Source organism: Echinops telfairi, unplaced genomic scaffold (genome assembly GCF_000313985.2).
Source record: "Echinops telfairi isolate 266 unplaced genomic scaffold, ASM31398v2 ScPeMD7_60;HRSCAF=208, whole genome shotgun sequence".
In the NCBI taxonomy this organism is placed as follows: domain Eukaryota; kingdom Metazoa; phylum Chordata; class Mammalia; order Afrosoricida; family Tenrecidae; genus Echinops; species Echinops telfairi.
The window spans coordinates 43,788,381-43,805,750 of record NW_022103958.1 but is presented as its reverse complement, the minus strand read 5'-3'; the positions used below and the strand labels follow the sequence as shown (position 1 = coordinate 43,805,750).

The 17,370-nt window shown below is 42.7% G+C and overlaps 1 protein-coding gene and 1 pseudogene across 1 annotated transcript in view; both read right to left on the bottom strand.

The window, feature by feature from the left end:
- Nucleotides 1–17,370, bottom strand: part of STK33 (serine/threonine kinase 33) — a 222,361-nt gene that overhangs the window by 3,078 nt on the left and 201,913 nt on the right. The window lies entirely within an intron of this gene.
- On the bottom strand, nucleotides 5,554–6,737 carry LOC101660644 (annotated as a pseudogene).

The following is a 17,370-nucleotide window of genomic DNA, read 5'->3' as shown; positions in this document are numbered from 1 at the left end:
GCATGCTGTCCTTTTCCTGGAGTTGGTCTCTGCTGATAACATGTCCAGAGCATGTGAGACAAAGTCTTGCCATTCTCGCTTCTACGAAGCATTCTGGCTGTACTTCTTCCAAGAGACATGTTTATTTCTCTGGCAGTCCTTGGTCTCTTGGACCAATATTTTTTGTCAACACCTGAGTTAGTTTATTGTGCCAACCTGGCTGATAAACACATGTGGGATTAATTGAAGGGTGGAGAGAAAAATGGCTCGGTGAGCCTCGCCTCTCTTGTCTCTTGCTCTTTGATCATTGGACCAATGTGCGGCTGCCTTGCTTGTTCTGTGCAAGCTACACTACCTGTGGGACACCTAACCCATGGACTGCGTCGCTGTAATTAGAGGTTCCTTCAAGACCTGCTTCACCACACCATTGGAATGTACATCTCTTGAGCTGGGGACTGTTGGACCCTGTCATCTGGCTGACTGTTGGTGACCTGCCTTGCTGTTTGCTGCCTGTGCCCGGATAGCCTGAATTGCTCTACAAAGGAATACCCGGCAGCCCTCAAGACTTGAAGGACTGCCAGTGTCTCACAAATGTCTCAAGGGAGTGAGTTGCACTGAGCCATTTGTACTGTTTAATAATTTAATTAACTGTTTATTTCTTACTTTATCAATCTATCTGTATAAATATATATAAAATTATTAGCGTTCTGTTTTTGTTTTTCTAGAGAACCCTGTCTAACACAACACCTTTAATCAAATGCATCAATTCTTACTTGATCTTTCTTATTCACTCTCCAGCTTTTTACATGCACATTAAGCAACTGAAAGTAGTTGTGGCTTAGGTCACGTGGACCTTAGTCCGCAAAGTGACATCCTTGCTTTTTAACACTTCAAAGCGCTCATGTTCAACAGATCTGCCCAATAATATGTTTTTTTATTTCTTGATTGCTGCTTCCGTGAGTGTTAACTGTGGAACCAAGTAAAATGAAGTCCTTGACCACTTCAATCTTTTCTCCATTTATCATGACGTATATAGGCTCAGGTGCCCTCCTTTCCCCTATACTCACCACTCACAACAATCCATACTGTCGATTTAAAGCCTGCACTTCTAGAGATACTTTACTTTTGTAGGCCCCAAACAGTCCAATTGTAGCAATTTTATATAGTTTGACTTAATCTCTCAAAGCACTTTCTGCCCCCATTTTTATACAAATAGTAGCCCACTGTAAGCACTCTTTAGGAGCCCCAGTGGCATAGTGGGCTACATGTTGAGCTGCTAACCACAAGGTCAGCAGTTCAAACCACCAAATGCACCACAAGAGAATGATGGGGCTTTCTACTCCCCTAAAGATTTACAGTCTTGGAAACCCATAAGGGCAGTTCTACTCTGCCCTACTGGGGCACCAGGAGTCAAAACCGACTTGATGGAAGTGAATTTCTTTCTTTTTTAGCAATCACACTTTACATCTAGATTTTTTTCCCCAATGAACAGCTATCTTGAAGATCATTACATGTCAGTGCATCAAAAGAGCCCCTGTCTCTCTTGGGACGCTGTACCACTCTTCTATGTGATATACTGTAACATCCAACCAGCCAGCCTTATCACAATGGCCACTTGGGTCATTTCCAACCTTTTACTTGTACATATAATGCTACCAAGAATAATTTTGTTCTTGCAGCATTTTGAACATATATGTGTCTTTATGCAAATGTTCATATATGTACATTTAGAGGAAGAACTCTTGGGCACATGGAATTATAATTTTGAAAGATATTGTTATATTGCCCTCCATACGGTTCTACCAATTTATACTTCTAACACACACACACACACACACACACACACACACACACACACGAACTATTCGAGTCGATTCTGACTCAAAGCCACCCAGAGTAGAACTGTCCCTTTGGGTTTCTGAGACTAAATCCTGATAAAAGCAGAAAGTCTTATTTCTTTCCCACAAGCACATGGTGGGTTTGAATCGCTGGCCTTGCAGTTAGCATCCCAGCGTGTCACCCCCTTCTAGCAGCAACAAATTAAAGTGTATGTTTCTTATTTCTCTGTCAATTTGGTGTTTAATATGTGTTAAATCCTCAACCACATTTTTCTTGAACCCCACAGTTGACCTAAAACTGCACTGAAATAAATGACAGTATTTGCTTCTTTCATTTCCTGGTAACATCAATGCAAACCTACTTCCCTTTTCAATGACTACACTGTAAATGCTAAGATCTTCTAAGAGTGTGTTTAGCAAACTACTCTGTGTGTGTGTGTGTGTGTGTGTGTGCCCTGTAAAGCACTATCTCTCTATGCTAATCACAGCTGTAATCAGTCAGGGGCCTTTGTTTAGGGACCAGAGCAGTGGGAGTTTTCCTAGGAGACCAATCTCCTTTCCCAGACAGCTCCTCATTAAAACTGTTCTCTGATGTTCACAGAACAAGGACGCAGGCTGAGCGCCAGGGTGCCCTTCAGGCCAAGCTGTGGCTTTCCTTACCAACAGCCAAGTCTCTCATCTCTTTGGAATGTTCCTGGCCAAAGCAAATCCTAGCGTTCCGGCGTTTCTTTAGGAACACGAACAAATCTTCAACTTCAGGGACTTCTTTTGTAAGCTACAGATTATCTAAGTTCAGGTTTCCCCTTTTCTTCTCTCATAGCTGCTGGGAGTCCCCAGGGATCTTTGCTGCCACCGATGCAATTTTACAGTTTTGTAAGTAATAGGACAGAGAAATGGAAAGCGAAATTGCCGAGGCAATAGGAGTCACTAAGATCTTCAGGTCAGGGAAAGCAAACAGAGAAGGATGAGTTCCCCTGATTGTACAGAGCGGGAGAAAGGTGACGGAAGAGTTTTAATATTCGATTCTGGCAGGTGGCGGATGGGGTGGTTCTAAGTTATCCTTAGACTGGGGACCATCCACTATTAACCCAGGTGAGGATGTAAATATCATTACAGACATTCTCTGAAATACTAGCATGATATACAACCCAGCCTAGTACATATACCATTGCACAAGGACCTGAGTATCACCGGAAAGCATTTTAGAAGTCAAAGAAAATAAAAATCTTCTGTCTTTCTATTCAAGCAGGATGAAGTCATCCTTGGAACACTGCCAAAACTCACTGCCATGGAGTTGACGCTGACTCAGAGCCACCTTACAGGACAGGGTAGAACTGCCCCCTTGAGTTTCTGAGACTGTAATTTTAATGGGAGGAAGCCTCATCTTTCTCCCTGAAACACTACAATCAACTTGAAATAGATATGAAGGGACCATTAAAAGTTTACAACAGACAGGCTACTAATATGATGAAGGGGTGGAGGTTTCTTTATGAGAGTTACTCAGTCTAAAATGGAAAGAGGAGGAGGATATATACTTTTAAATCTATAAAATGAAGGAGGGGGCAGGTTTTAGCACTCTGGAGCTAGGAGGCATCTCTGAGGGCGGCAATCAGATACGGGCTGACCTAGGCAGCATCTCAACTGCTCCTCGTCCTCGGGTCGGCTCTTACTATTTGAGACAGTTCAATCATAGTTCGTTCTCCGGGTGCTATTTATACATAGGTCTTTATTTGCCTTTGCTACAAATAAACCCATGAATGTGGTGGAGCGTATAGAGGACAAAGCTCTGAGAGCTTTTTAGACATAACCAAATACCTTGAGGGAATGAGTCGCTGGGACTGGGGACACAAAGTCAAATGGCATAGTCCACACTTTGGTGAGTAGGGCCTGGGATCTGAAAAGCTCTCGAGCAGCCATATAAGGTACAACTATTGGCCTCTCCTTGTCCAGAGGAAAGAAGAGTGATTTAAATCAAAGACACACAGAGACAATTAGTCCAACAGATTAATGGATTTCTCACATGTCCGTCTCCACAACCTCGAGACCAGAAGAACTAGACAGTGTCTGGCTACTATTACCAATTTCTCTGAAAGGGATCCAATGAAAAGATCCTAGATAGAGTAGAAGAAAAAATGTGGAACAACAATCAAAATCATAAAAAGGCCAAGCTTCTTGGTCAGCTAGAGATTGGTGGAACCTCCAAGACGATGGCCTTTCTTCACCATGCAGGTCTAGAGAAGAGCTCACCCACATCCCTCAAGTTTCAGCCACACAATAGACAGCTCTTTAAGGGGAACAGTGACATTAGTTAAGTACACAGACCTTAGAATAATCAACCATTTGAGATCCAAAGGCCAGGATTGACCCAAGGACAAAGCTCAGAAGGGTCAGAAAAGGAGGAGGCTTGCAGAAACACAGGGACGAAGTGGGATAAGTGAGGTTGCATTGTGGGGACTGCAGCCAAGGAACGCATGAAACAAACCGTCACGAAAAAAACACTGTTGAGTGAAAAACTGATCTGCTCTGTAAACTTTCACCCAATTCACAATACAAATGAAAAATGCATCCATAAGACTAGCCTGTCCTAAAGAGGCAAAAATGATAGCAAAGATGACCGCACAGCTTCCTCCGGTCACATCTTTCTGTAATTCAGCACCCTTGACCTGATTTTGCAGGCTTATACTATTAATCTTGAAAAAGGGCTCCATGCGTGCAAAGGGAGATATGTCACAGGAAAACTGGGCTAAACACACATATCTCACTATTCACTAGCATCACTTTAACCTGACGAACTCATCTGGTGATAATGGATGCAAAACCTGTAAGCTCTAGGCATATCACTGAAGTCAATACCAGTGCATGATTACTAGAAACTGTTACCATTTCTCTGAATTTTGAACAAAATACATGCTATTTAAGTAAAATGGTTTATCACCATAGCAACCATTTCTAGAGTCACACATTCAAATCACAGGACAAGTTTTCTGCTACAGTTTGGCTTACAGTGGTCACCCACCTTCTCTCACATTCCTGTGGCTTTCAGAAGATCAATGGAAGGGGCAGGGAAAGAAGAGAAATAAACTTTCTAATACATAGATGTCTTTGATAGGGCCACCCACATAAAGAGCTGCGCCTTGTGTGGGACTAAAATAAAATCTGATGTGCAAATTAGAGAAATATGCAGGTATCTTCCTTTTCTTTGTAATTACAACATAATCACATAACAAACAGTACAATGCACAGAAGCCAAGTGTAACATATGAGGTGTACGCAGACCTGTATAACCAGCATCCCGGAAGGCAGCAGAAGAGCTGCTCAGAAAATCACTCACGCCAAATTCTAGTGAGCCTGCTCTCCACAATTGTTCGGGTGGTTTTCAACATAAATTAGTTTTGCCTTTTCTAAAGCTTCCTATAAATAAAATCTTAAGTAGGTAGCCCTGTACCTACGTCGCATATTTCTCTAACTTGAAAATTACATTTTCTCTGACACCATACAAGGTCCAACTCTTTATGTGGGTCTTCCTTTACTCCATCTACTTTTTAACTGAAATCTAATTGAGATAACTATAATATGTTGTGATACATTTTTAGGAGTCATCCATGCACAGTAGTTCATTTCTTTTTTTATTCAATAATTTTTATTTTTCTCTTAGCTTTTCATCTTGCATGGCTTATTTTTTCCTACAGCTAAAATAGGAATTTGTAGAGTTTTTCTAATAAACATAGTGAAGTTCTCATACACTGCATTCTCTGATTCTCTTGTCAGCCTGCTTCAAGGAAATCCATGTATTTAAGATGTTTCCTCCAAGTTTGGCCCATCTCAAATGACTGTCCAATCCACAGATCTGAGCTGATCCTACTAGAGAAAGTAGAGATGAACAGTCAAGACTACTGGGCAGCCCAAGAGACCTTAAGTTGTGAGCCCCGAGTCTGGTGTGAGGGGAGGACAGCTGATCCCTGGCCCCAAACCATTGCTCCTGCCTGCCCCTCCCACAAAGACAGCAAGAATGCTGTCTCCATACTCGGCCTTAATCCTCAAGAGTTTCATCTGGTCCTTTATGGGCCAAGGTGGAAGTTCACATGGAATCTCAAAATTTCCACAAGCCTCCTTGGTTTTCTCTCGATGATGGAGATCGTCAATACTACCACCCAGCACTGACTGTGATTGCAGAAGGAGCTCCACTCTTCCTGCAACCCACTCGAATTATTTGACCATCTCCAGCCCTTCAACCCTTCTCTGACTGCGTGTTCTTCGTTCAGCTTTGATCTCCTGGTGGCCAGCGTCTCCAGGAATCATTATTAATAACATCAGCAAGAACAATTTCTTTGGTACCAAATTCAACCTTCATGTCAACCAGTGCACAGTCCTAGGCAACCAGGTTTTCCCCGCAATATTTCAACAATGGCCTGTGTGGCATGACATGACTCATGATATCCACTTCAGTGTGACTTATCACAAGTCCAGCAAAGCAAAATTTGGCGGCATTAGCTGTTCCTCAAACTGCTGTGAGTCATTAGTGGCATCCTCTTTGAAAAACATCTCCACTTTCCTTGATGCCAGGGTACCTGTGAGAAAAGAACCAGTTGCTATTCTTTGATACACCTACCCAACAGGGACCATTTCCACCCTGCGTTGCAGCGAAAGCTGCCTCCCTGCCTCATTCTTTGGTGAAAGCAATTTTGGTACCTGCTTCCTGTAGCAATGGGAAAATACAACTGATGATTTTATTGGAAATCGCAGCTTTGCCTTCCAGGTGGTTCTTTCTAGAAAGAACCAGAGTCTGCTGTCATCGGGTCCTTGGCAGCAGGAGGAATTTTCCTGGATTATTTACCAACTGGTAGACTTCTTTGGTTTCCTCCTCAAAGAGCTTTTGCCCAATGGCAGCACCTCAGAGGTGGCCATGATCTTGAGTAGGCTGAGGGCAGTGACCGTGCCTTGGAGAGGGGCTGGAACCTCGGCTCATTTATTTGTTATTGTCTAGTAGGAGTCTATTGAATAAATACACTGCAATTGGTTTATTTATTCTTCCATGAGTAGATATCTCTCTTGTTTAAATTTTGGACTGATACAAAGGGAGAAAGACTAGGCTTTCTACTCCTATAAAGAGTTATAATCTCAGAAACCCACAGGAGCAGTTCTACCCTGCCCTATATGGTCACCATGAGTCGGCACCGAACCGATGGCACTAAGGTAGGTTTGGGTGTGTAACGCTTACTGCTAAAACCATTTACACAAGTCTTTTTTTTTTTTTAGTTTTTTACTATGAATTAGTTGGGTGTTTACATTTCAGATCACTTTTGTATTCAACAACAAACTAATGAGCAAATCTCCAACAGCTTGCCCTGCCCATTTGTATTCCTCTTCTCCCTCAGGCAGAATACTGTTGTCCTTTGCAGCCAAGTGCATCCCTGTCTGCCTATGACCTTTCCTGACCTTCCTTTCCCTTGTGCCCTTTGTAACTATCACAGTCTGTGTGGTTTTTGGTATGGAAACCCTTTTATTGATTTTTTCTTTTATAATAATGATCTCATACAATATTTGTCCTTCTATGACTGACTAACTTCATCCAGCACAATGACCTCCAAACCTATCCGTGCCATGGGGTGTTTCACAGCTTCTTTATCCTTCTTTAGCGATGCCTAGTATTCCATGGTGTGTACGTGCCCAAGTTCATGGATCCATTGTTCCAATAACCACGACAAGAAGAAAGCCCAGGACAAAAAGGGAAAAGCCGGTAACTGGTTCCGGGGCTGGTGTTTGAATGCTCCAACTGCTCTGGAGTATGGCAGCAAAGAACTGCTGCGTCAGACGGTATTCATCCTCCCGGTTCTTTGAGGAAGGGTTATGCAGCTCCCGGCAGCAGTGTATGAGGCTCCGACCTCTGCACCTGCTCCAATATTTGTTATTTTCTGTTGCTGCTGTGTTTGTAAACTTTGCTATTGGTGTCGTGTGAGGTGGTATCTCATTCTTGTTTTGATTTGCAGCTCGGTTGTTGGCTGCCTGGTTGTCTGCTTTGTTGAAGTATTTGTTCATGTCCTCTGCTCATTTTAAAATTGGATTATTCAACTTTTTCTTGCTGAGGTACTGCAATTTTCTATAGATTTCAAAGATTAGACCCTTGTCCAATGTACCATTTTCCCTCGTCTGATGTGCTAATTCCCTGCCCCCTCCCAGTTTGTAAGTTCTCTTATTAGTCTTTTGATGCACATATATGTCTTATTTTTAAGAGGTCCCGATCATTTATTTGAGCCCTGGTGTGAGTGGTTACGACAGTTATGAATTGGGCTGAAATTCACAAGGTCAGCAGTTCAAAGCCACCGACGTTTCCTCGGGAGAAAGATGGGGCTTTCTACTCTCATTAGTAGTTATAGTCTCAGAAACTCACAGGGGCAGTTCTGTCCTCTGCTACAGGGTCTCTAAGTCTCAGCATGGACACATGACAGCGAGCTTGCTTTGTTTGGAATCATCCATTTATCTTCTGCTGTGTGCTTACTGCTATGATTGTTTGTTTGTACCATATATTAGGGTCCTTAAGTTCATCCCTATTTCCTCATCGATGATCTCTATAGCTCTAGAGTTTACATTTAGGTCTCTACTCCATCATGGGTTTGTTTTCAATGTATGGATTGAGGCATACATCCTGTTCATTCTCTTGAATGAAGAAACCCAATTTGTCAGAACCATTTGTTGAAGAGACTATCTTTTCCCCATTTAATGTATTTTAGCCCTTTATCAAAAATCAGTTGCCTGCAAGTGGATGGGTTTATTTCTAGGTTACTGTAGCTGAGTGGTTTTGAGACTGGGAGGTGAGAAGCTTTGTTGTTGTTTTTGTAAGTACTGCTTTGCTTATCCTGGGTCTCTTTCCTCTCCATATAATATTGGTGATTAGTTTTTCCATTTCTTTAAAGAATGATGCGGGGATCGGGGATGGAATGACATTAATTCGATAATCAGGAAAAAATCATTTTAAAATTGACACAAAATAAAGATACTGTGCTGCTGTCGTTGTAGGTGCCATACAGTCAGTTCTGCCCACAGTGACCCCGTGCACCAGAAGGTAGCACGCAATGCACGGTCCTGCGCCATCCTCACAATTAGTCCTGGGCCCAAGCTCATTAATGCAGCCACTGTGTCATCCACTTTGGTGGAGTGAAATTTCCTAATGTGGCTCTTCTACCCAAGTTTCTGTAACTCCCACCAAGTAAATGATTGGGTAGGACTATGCGACAGGGTGTGTGTAACACTGATGGATAGGATCAGTCCATTTTTGTTACCCTCCCCTGCAAAAAAGGGGAGCCTTCTTTGAAGCAGTGAGAGAAGACAAAAACCCTGAGGACCTTGGAAGAGCAAGTTCAAGACCACTGTCTGAAGTGGGAGGCCACCGAGACCAGATGCATCACAACAAGCGACGTGGAGACTCCGAGGAGCTGTGCCCTCATCTGTCTGAGATGCTGGAACTGTGCAGAGCGACAGGCAGTCTGGCTTCTTGGCCCATGGAGGCTACAGGACAGGGAGATGAGGAAATGAAAAGACAGACTTGGCTGCTGGCTGGGGAGACCAACGGTTGTATCCTTACCTATGACTGTATCTTTACTGTTTGCTGATCCTGATTTGTGGTACCCTATGGAATTCCCTTTAATCCTACATATTGTCTGTGAGTTCCGTGTGCCCACTGCAACAAATTATCCAACCCAGTATAGATGTGGAATGGCTTAGGAGGAATGGTTGGTGTCAAAACAGGCAGCAAGGATGGAGAGCGGAGGCATGTCTGACTCCTGTCTCGTGGCAGTAGGGAAGCTGGAGGTCAGGTATGTCCTCCTCCAGTGCTGTTCATTGCACACACGTTTTCAGATGATTAAAAAAAAAAAAAGAATTCATCACCAACTGCTCCCAGGATTTCCAAGACTGTAACCTTTACAGGAGCAGACACCCTCACCTTTCTCTCACAGAGTGGCCGGCTAGTGGGTCTGAACTTCTACCTTGTAGGTTAACAGCCCACCAGCTCCCTTTTAAAGAAAAGTCGTGTTGCTTATGGCTGCCTATGAACTCAAAATATCAACTTGTATGACAAACAACATTCGTTGGAAGAACAGGCCAAGATTCACAGTAGCATCCTTCATTATGTGTGCATGTACTAGCGATGAAAACAGCTGTTGTGTTTGGGAGGTCTTTCAGATCACCCTGAGGTTGATGATATGCTGGGAGGCATCACACGACTCAGCAGATAGTCACACTCTTGGCTGTGATGGATTATATTTGAAGGATACAAAACCAGCAAAGAGAGGGGGCACTTGGAGAGAACACTGGGGAGACCAAGGGCAAGCATCTGAAGTTCCTGTGCACTGGAGTCACACAGAATGTGCTTACTGCCCTCACAATGAGTTGTGACAAAATGTTGAAAATGTTGCCAACTGGGAAAGGTTTTATTGGGGGATGATTCAGTAGGCAGCCTCTGCTTCTCATGTACCAAATTCCCAGAAGGAAAGCAGGTACTCAGCAGAAGCTACACTGCCTGCATTAACAGGTTAGGCACAGGGAGCCTCACATCAGCTACTGGCAGATTGCTGTAGTGTGCTGTTGAGTCTGACTCATCGTGGCCTGCTAGACAACAAAACAAAGCAAAACACTGCCCAGTCCTGTACTTTCTTAGAAACAATGTTCTCATCTACCAGTCAGGTGCCATCTTTGACAGCATGGTTTGTAAAGGAGAGACGATTTAGGCCTGCCAGGGATGGTGTGTTTTGTGGTACACAGGGTCACTATGAGCTGGAGCAGATTCCCCAGCACCTAACCACGACAAGCTGTCTTCTGCAGAGCTATCGAATGAACAGCTGTCAATATGTCAGTATCTTATAGCAACAAACAATTCTTTTTCTCAGTCACCTGCAAAGCTGGCCTGGGCCAGGCTAGATTTGAGGCTTTGGATTAGGGTGAGCTAAGCCTCACACATCTTCATGACTCTGGGCCCACTGGGTTTTCTGGGCATATTTTTTCGCATAGTGAGTGAGGGAAATACAACAGAGCAAGCTAAATTACACAAACACCTTTAAAGTCCTTGCTTACATCACACCCCACCACTCAGAGTAAGCTATGTGGAACCGTTAGTGGGGTGCAGAAATATTCTTCATCTAGTCTAGCAGGAAGAACTGAACAGTTGAATGCCAAGGGATGTGAATGTATACTTCTCTCATAAGGAGAAATTAAGGGTTTGGGAACAGTGATACAATCGCCCACAGTACCCTAGGGCACTCACCAAACTCCGAGGGGAAATTATCTTGGAAGCATCACTTTATCACCATTGAAAATTATATTTCTTGGTTTGTTTATTAGTTTACTGCCACATCTACACTCAAAGGAATTTTGAAGTATAAACATATGCTTTTGGTAATAACATTGAAAAGTTCTTTAGCAAGTTAATAATAAAAGTATTGACAAGTACATGTGTCAAGGGTACTATAGGCAATGTTCCATTTAGTTCTTATGATAAAATAAAGAAGTTGATACCATTATTACTTCCATTTTACAGGCGAGGAAACCGAGGCCTAAAATCTTTCCCAAGGTTACAAAGTTTCCAAGTGGGGAAACCAGAGTTTGAATTCGGGTAGGCTACATTCAGAACTTGGGTTTTTATTCATTCCGATATTTTATACCTGTGGGGATCTATGTTATCTCTGTGCTCGGGTACTGTACGAGAGGGTACCCCGCCCCCCACAAAAAGGACAAAAGGTCCGCTGAGCAGAGCTTTCGTAGTATGCATTTTTCCTGTTAGGCAAGCATCAATCAACTCGCTATGAGTTAGTACACCTAGTGGGGTTGCCTGGGAAGGTTCTCTTTGGAAATTGAATTTTTTTGTAAAAGCAGTTTCACTTGAACCTCGTTTTTTGTGATGGCCAATTTAAGAGAACAGAATGCAGCTATAAGATTTTGTCTCCTGCTCAGGAAATGCCGCAGAAACTGTTGTGATGTTGAACACAGCTTACAAGAACAGCACTATGGTAAAAACTCAAGTGTACAAGTGGTTTTCTTGTTTCAAAAAAGGTGAAATGTAGATTGATGACAAACCTCAATCTGTATGTCAGTCAAATTCCCAAACAAAAATGTGGACATAATTCGTGTACTTGTACGCAACGGCTGATGACAGACCATTGAAGAGATGGGGAAGTTATCGGACCGTCATGGAGCTCAGTTCAGTGAATTTTAACAACAAAAAAGGCCTGATTGGTGGCAGGCAGGGGTCTGGTTTTGCCACCACGACAATGCACCTGCTCCCACAGCCATCTCAGTGCACTGGTTTGGGCCAAAAAACAGCATGCCTCTCTTGCCCTACCCACCTTACTCACATGACCTCAACTCTATGTGACTTTTTGGTTTCTGAAAATGAAGAAGGACATGAAAGGACAGTGATTTGATGATGCAGAACAGTTGAAGAAAAAAACGAGGGAAGTGCTGTCAGCCAACCTAACAGTTTGAAAAATGGAATCTCAGATTTGACAAATGTATTAAGTGTAATGGATAGTATGTTGATGGTGATAAGGTTGTTTAGGAAAGAAATTTAAAAACATAGCTTTGAAAAAAAATTCCACTTTGGGGGGGTACCCCCTCATATAGCTTATATTATAAGTCTTTGACACTGGCATGTAAAGTGTGTCAAAATTATGAAAGCACACAAAATTTTCATATCACTGATGTAAACTCAGAGAACTAAAAATTTGTCAAGAAAATAACATTTTGATCTTCCTCAACTAAAATACCAAGAAAATCTGGCATTTTCTGATAGAAACATTAGCAAAACATAATTCAACTATTTAATTTTAGTGTTGTTCAAATGTCTGAAGAAATGCTGCATGAATATAGTTTATTATCAAAATAACTTTTTGAAGTTTCGAAGTCACTTCATCTTTCTGCAGGCTCATCTAGGTAAAATATCTATAGCCTGTACTACCTCCTCTGATACTCTGAAGGCAATGTTTTTCGTCAAGAAATTTTCATGAAAGCAAATATTAAAAAAAAGAGGCTTCCATTTCCATTAAGCAAGCTCATCAAGACTGTTCAACACATATCGAAGCAGGAATCCTGTTATACAAACGTACTCACCCAGAAGTTTAGTCCCCCTTTCCATAGTTATGGGAGGTACATCTTTGATTATAGATTTATCTATATCTGAGCTTATAGAATAATGATAGTGTTATACTACTTATTAGGAATCATTGTATTCAGCTTAAATTCTTAGCCCTACGTTTATGGAAGGCTACAATTTACAGGGAGAAGTCTAAATGCATTTGGATCTCCACACAGATTCAGCCTCCTTTGAGTTCTTTCTGATCACTAACCTGTACTTTTCCTCAAAGTGTGTTTGAACGTGGATTGCTATTACCCCCTTAAGCTGGCCCAGGAAGGGGCAGTCTAACTCTTAGGGACTTGCCTGGGTGTGCCCTAAATGAAATTTGGGGCACTGAGGTCTGTAGAGGCATTAGTCACATGCTGACTGCCTTGGTGGAAAGGCTCCAAACTAATCCTGTAAGCGCTTTGTTCTGCAGTTGTGTGTAGAGCCCAATCGTGGTCCCTTTCCCGCTTCGGTAGTTCTGTCTGCAACTATGATGAATGGATCCACCGTAAGTCGAGATTTGGTAATGGTTTCCTTTGTGCTCCAAGTCCACTTTAAGTGACCGAGTTTCTCTAAGTCCTTGGACATCATTCAGGCCTGTGCTGCCGGTCTCCCTTATACAAACGATTTGTCTCTGTCTTCCCTTGGTCCTGTTTAAGACTTAATTGATATGTCTCCATAAATTGTATTTGAATTTGGGGTCTCTTTTCTATGTGTCAGAATTTACTTGATAGCAGTGAGTTTGGGTTTGGGTTTTTCTCCTGTATAACACCACCAAAACTTAGTATAGGAAAGTATGTTAGTACAATAATCAATGGTCTGCCAAGTCTCTCATTTAAAGATGGGTAAATGCTGTGCTAGGACTTAAAGACTTGGAACTATCTGATAGAGAAGATTAAAAACCCACTCTAGGGTAGTTGGAGGGTTACTAACAGAAAACATTATCAAGATATAATTCTAATATAAAAACATATATAAACAGACATGTTTATACTCAAAGAGGGCCATTACCTAAATTTGCTAAAAGGTGAAATTTTTAAAAAGGTGGGGGGTGGGCAGGAATTAAGAAGTGTCAACTATTTGAAGACAAGTTTTAAAGTATAGTGTGTTACCTTAATCAAACATGAAGAATAAGGGGCAACAGACTATTTTTTTCATATGACCAAGGCTATTGGACATGTGAAATTGGAACAAAAGGCTATTCAGGGAAAGAGGAAGATGCTTGGTACAGATGGGTGTTTGGGTTGTTGTTCTGTTTTAAACAAATCTTCACATACCCTCTGCTGGCTTTCTTGTGAGGTCTGATACTTATTGAAAATGTATGATTATAATGGGTTTTGTAAAATATAAAATCAGGAGCTCTAAATAGATTTATAAGATTTTACAAGAGCTAGGAGGCAAATGGCATATAGAGAGGTCTAAAGAAAGGCATGTGCATATGTAAATACATTTATATATGAGGATGGGGAAATAGATCTATGTGCATATATTTATAAGTTTAGTATTAAGGTAGCAGATGGACATGGGGCCTCCAATCAAGTACTCCCTCAATGCAAGAATATTTTCTTCTATTAAACTGGCATTCCATGATGCTCACCTTCCCGACACAATCACTGAAGACAAATGGGTGCATAAGCAAATGTGGTGAAGAAAGATGATGGTGCCCGGCTATCAAAAGATATAGCATCTGGGGTCTTAAAGGCTTGAAGGTAAACAAGCAACCATCTAGCTCAGAAACAACATGGCCCACATGGAAGAAGCACACCAGCCTGCATGATCACGAGGTGCCGAAGGGATCAGTGGAGAGAGTGGCGACACCGGGAGGGTGGAGGGAGGGTGGGGTGGAGATGAGGAACCGATTGCAAGGATCTACATATAACCTCCTCCCTGGGGGACAGACAACAGAAAAGTGGGTGAAGGAAGACGCTGGACAGTGTAGACAAAATAATAATTTACAAATTATCAAGGGTTCATGAGGGAAGGGGTGGGGGGAGGGAGGGGGGGAAATGAGGAGCTAGTGTCAGGGGCTTACGTGGAGAGCAATTGTTTTGAGAATGATGAGGGCAATGAATCTACAAATGTGCTTTACACAATTGATGTATGTATGGGTTGTGATAAGAGTTGTATGTGCCCCTAATAAAACGATTTAAAAAAAAAAAAAGATTTTCCAAGAGAAAACATTCATATAATAGAAAGCAGAAACTTCTGGGAGATTTCCACTTAAAAAGTCCAATCTCATATATCTTAAATGGAAAAGAAGCCACACATATCTCCTCTTTTAGTGTTGTTGCTGTTGTTCGGCGCTATTGAGTGAATTCAGAGCAACCCTACGCACGGCAGAAGGAAACACTGCCTGCCCCACGCCAGCCTCACAATCAGTCCTAAGGTTGAGCTCACTGTTGCAGCCACTGTGTCAATCCATCGCATTAAGGGTTGTACTTTTTTCATGGATCATCTACTTTATTTACATCATGGACGTCATCTACATGAATGTTCTCTAGGGACTGACCTCCTGAGAACAGGTCCAAAATATGTAAGACACGGTGTCAAAGGTCCTTGCTTCCAAAAGAGGATTCTGGTTGTGGACATTCATCCAACTCAGATTTGATTGCTCTTTGGAAGTCCATGACATATTCAGTGTTTTTCAACAAAATATTCATTAATTCAAATGGACCGTTCTTCTACAGTCTTCCTAGTCATTGTCCAGAGTTCCCAGACATATTAGGCAAATGAAAACAGCAAGACGTGGGTTATGGAATTTAAAGGGACAGCTTTGCCTTTGAGCACTTTAAAGAAATCCTTCGCAGCGCACATTTGCCCAATGCAATACATCATTTGATGTCGACTGCTGCTTCCATTGCCATTGCTTATGTATCCAACGGAAACGAAACGCTTGACGACTTGCATCTTTTCTCTCTTTATGATGATGTCCCTTATTGGCCGAGTTTGAGGGTTTTTTATTTTCCTTCTGCTGAGGTGTAATCCATATTGAAAGCTGTAGTACTTCAAGGCCTATTCATCTTCAGTACACAAGGCTGTGCCATCCGCACCTTACTGCAGGTTGTTCATGAGTCTTCTTCCAATCCCGAAGTTGCATCTCCGATTGTGTGCCCTACATACAGACTGAATAAGTGTGGTGAAATGATACAGCCCCGATGAACACTCTGTTTGGTCATAAACCACGCAGCATCTATTCGAATGACGACCTCTTGGAGTCTGTCCGGGGACCACAAGAACATGCATTAAGTGTTCTGGAAGTCCCCGTCCTGGCAGTGCTCTCCATAACTTATGATTCCCACAGTCAAATGTCTTTGCATATTCAGTACAGCACAGGTTAACATCCTCTCTGGGATTCTTCTCTAGCCATATTTGACAATCTTCTGAAAGATGCGTTCACATCACCATTATCTTCCTTTCACTGTAGTTTCTCTATGCTCCAGTGCAGCGGTTCTCAACCTTCCTAATGCCGCGACCCTTTCATGAAGCTCCTCATGTGGTGGTGACCCCCCAACCATAACATTATTTTCATTGCTACTTCATAACTGTCCTTTTGCTACTGTCATGAATCAGGCGACCCCTGTGAAAGGGTCGTTCTGCCCCCAAAGGGGTCGCGACCCACAGGTTGAGACCGCTGCTCTAGAACAAGCCTGGGATCCTTCTGGATTCATTTCATCTTGGGTGACTTCTAATTTCCCTACCTCCATATTTTGTGCATTCCATCTCTACTTACTGACCGAGCTTGCAGCATCCTTCTCCTTTTGAGTCGGGCCGCATTAGCAAAGGAAGGACCCGAAAACACTGCTCCATTGAGGCCGATTCTCCTTCCAGGAGGCAGCTCTTCACCGTCTATGCTTTGGATTCTTTCTAACGTGAAGGGCTCATCTTCCCGCACTGTATCAGACAATATTCTGCCGCTTTTTCACAATGTTTTCAGTGGCCACTCTTCCTCTTTAGAAGTGATTTGTCAGGTCCTCCTTCCTAATCTACCTGAGTCTAGAAGCTTCACTGAAGTCTGTCCACCACGGGTGACCCTGCTATTTGAAATACTGATGGCATCGCTTCCAGCATCACAGCAGCATACAAGCCACCACAGTGCAACAGCCTGACAGACCGGGGGTGCTTCCTCGGCACCTATGAAATACGTCTAAGGGCCTAGAACACTCCCCATGTAAGCTCGCTTTAACCAACAAAACTCTCCCCTGTACGTGATAAAGGTAAGTCCAAAACACTCTCATGAGGATTCCCATTCACGCCCAGGTTTGCTCTGAGAAGACGGGCTGCAGCGTGCCTCTGCACACAGGAGGTACCCGCACACAAGTGCTCTCAGCAGACCTTTGTTGTGATCTTAGGCTGCCTCCAAAGAGCGGTCAAACCCAAACCGTGGGTTTCCAGGTGATCTTGTGGGCCAATTAAACTCAGGGCAGAAAAGTTAGCTCAGAAGTCTAG